Below are 3,451 nucleotides of genomic sequence, written 5' to 3'. Positions count from 1 at the left end.
GCTCACTCAGTTTATTCAGTAAATATAAAATCAACAGAGTGAAATAATATTTATTAATTTCAATCCACCAAAAAAATAAATATAGCAAGAACAATTCTAACAGTAGACCACAAATATATATGTATATATATATACATATATATATATATAAATTTAAATGGCAGAGACTAGAAATCTGAAAGCAGAAACCTAACATAGACAATAGGAAATGTAGGCATTTTATTAAATAATATTTAAAGGGTAAAGTTTCTTTAAAATTCATAAATTTTAAAAATATAGAGTATAAAACATTAAAACAACATTATAAATTATAGTGTGCAATGAATTGATGGTGATATTTGAAATGCTTAACAGGAAAATAGCATGACTATATCAGTTAGTCAAAACTGAGCACATACAGATGGACACTAACAGAGTTTCAACTCTGCAAGAATACACAAGTGAACAGAGCTGATCTTAATGTTAAATGAGGTGACATTCAAGCCAAGATGCATTTTAAAATAGCCATTGAGAAAAATTAATTTTAAAAGAATTTTATTTAATGAAAGTAAAGCCAGTTATGATTATATACTGGTCACAATTCCTTATTGAATTAAATAAATTACTATAAATAAAAGTTACACTTAGAAAGATTTAGAGAAGCTGGGGAAATGTAAATGGATGTGTAAGAAATTTAAGAAAAAACTTCCCAAATAATTTGCAAATATAATAACAAACATAAATATAAATTAAATAATCTAACAAATAAAGAAGATTAGATAAAAATACCAAATTATTGTTTAAAGTTGTATATTTATGGAACATTTCTGTGCTCAAATTTTATGCTGCAAGGAAAGTCACTTTTCTTTGCTAAAGAACATGCCTCACTAGTAAAATCCTATCAAAAATGCAAATTAAGCATGAGCTAAAATCTCGCTTTTGTTCCAAAATTACAAAATTATTTTAATGAAGAAAATCCCTACAAAGAATAATAAATAGATATGCAGACTGATAGTTAAGCAGCCAATCAGTTAGAGTGAAAACCAAAGTTAAATTAGAACTGCTTGACCAGGAGACGAGAGAAAGAGAAATGGGGCAGGGAGAGAGAGAGAGAGATAAATGTATCCATGAATCCACGAACACATAAATACATAGTGGTAAGTATGAATTTCATTTACATGGTTCCACTAGGAGCTCAAACTTGATCTTAATTTTTTCCTGAAAATAGCGCAAAGGTACACAGAATTGTTCACAACTTTACCTATGTAATAGAGAGAAAGCTTTTGAAAACTGAAACATTTGCTCAAAAATCTGACAACCTGGCAACCCTATCAATTGACCATCATTTGTGGGAGTTTGCCTTGTGAATTATGACTATTTATTTTAGGTCACTTTCTGTACACCTCAATTATGTCACTCTCTCCAGTGAACTTAAGCCTAGTGATGAAAAGTCTTTTCTGCTAGGTGTCATCTCCTGAGCTCTTTGCTTATTCAGTTCAGTTCCTCAGTCATGTCCAACTCTTTGCAAAACCAAGGACTACAACATGCCAGGCTTCCCTGTCCATCACCAACTCCCAGAGCTTGCTCAAATTCATGTCCATTGAGTCAATGATGCCATCCAACCATCTCATTCTCTGTCACCCCCTTCTCCTCCTGCCCTCAATCTTTCCCAACATCCAGGTCTCTTCCAAAGATTTGGCTCTTTGTATCAGGTAACCAAAGTACTGGAACTTCAGCTTCAGCATCAGACCTTCCAATGAATTTTCAGGGTTGATTTCCGTTAGGATTTATGGGTTTGATCTCCTTGCTGTCCAAAGGTTTCTCAAGAGTCTTCCCCAGCACCACAGTTTGAAAGCACCAATTCTTTGCCACCCAGCCTTTTCTATGGTTCAACTTTCACATCTATACATGACTACTGGAAAAAACTGTAGCTTTGACTATAAGTGGGTGCTTGCTAAGTTACCTCAGGTGTGTCAGACTCTGTGGGACCCTATGGAATATAGCCTGCCAGGCTCCTCTGTCCATGGGGTTCTCCAGGCAAGAATACTGGAGTGGGTTGCCACACCCTCCTCCAGGGGATCTTCCCAACCGGGGATCAAACCGCATTTCTTATGTCTCCTCCATTGGCAGGCAGGTTCTTTACCACTAGCGCCATCAGGGAAATCCAGCTTGGACTATACAGACGTATAAGTACTTAACTAAAAAGAAGCCTTTTCAGGATAAGCCAGAAAGAGTGGGCTCATCCTGAGATTATGTTATGAAAACTCTAGAAAGGCTGTTTCAGGATTAAAACCAAGAGCGTGGCATAGTCTAGTGTAATCTTGGAAAGACACTTTGTCAGTAATCTTTGCATTGAGACTTTCAGTGCCATACATGTCCAAATGATTTTATAATGAAAAAAAAAAAAAAAAGAAACATGAATCCAAATACTTTTAATTTGTAGTTGCTATTGCTTCTATTTTCTGATCCATACCAATACAAATAACACTAGCTTTGAGATTTCTATTTTTTTTTTCTTAATTTTAATAGACATGGTATTCTACAGATGATTCTAGCAAGTTTTGTATTTTATTTTAAACAGTAATACAGATGAACCTGGAGAATATTATGCTAAGTGAAATAAGTCAGTCACAGAAAGACAAAAACTACATGATTCCACTTAGCTAAAGAGTTCAAAACAATCAATCACACTCAGAAACAGAGAGTAGAAAGTTGGTTGCCAAGGGCTAGGGAGTGAGGGAAACAGGCCGTTTCAGTTAGATGGCCTAGAGTTTCAGTTATGCAAGATGAATGTCCTTTATAGATCTGCCATAGAACAGTGTGTCTGTGATTAACAGTGCTGTATTGTATTATAATACCTCGTTCATTTTCCATCATGGTTTTGATTTCTTCATATTTTTGCTCTATGCTATCATAATATTCATATATTTCAACATCTTTTATTATAGTTTCAAGAGTCCCCATTGTTGTTTTTCTTTTCCTTGAATAATTTTATAATTGTGTTTTGTTACTACATTATCTTTGCATATATGCCTGTGGGCTCTAATTTTATTTTATTTTTTCAGGCTTAAGAGGATCTCCCTACTCAGGTTTTTCTTTTTAAGTTTTCACTTAAAGTGGGTTTAATCTTTCTTGGTTTACCCATTTCAGAGGCTCAGCATCCATTCTATTGGGACCTATTATATATGTATATTAGAGAAGTGACAGGTTATGACTCTTAAGTGTGACTTAAGCTATGACTCTTTTTTAGAGATTTCAGTGCTATCCATGGCCTGATAATTAGAGACCTTTCTACTAAGGACAATTAAGAGAACTCTTTCTGAGACACCTTTATATTGCTTGAATAGAGACAATCAGAGACCTCTCTATCAAGGACAGTAGAGACCTCTTTCTGAGGCACCTTCATATGGCTTGAATAAAGATATATCATCATTTTTCAAACATGATAGGACAAGAGTTAAGAGCAATAATA

The sequence above is a fragment of the Dama dama genome, chromosome 25 (genome assembly GCF_033118175.1).
Source record: "Dama dama isolate Ldn47 chromosome 25, ASM3311817v1, whole genome shotgun sequence".
NCBI classification, from domain to species: domain Eukaryota; kingdom Metazoa; phylum Chordata; class Mammalia; order Artiodactyla; family Cervidae; genus Dama; species Dama dama.
The sequence above is the reverse complement of the archived record's forward strand: the minus strand, read 5'-3'. Positions refer to the sequence as shown.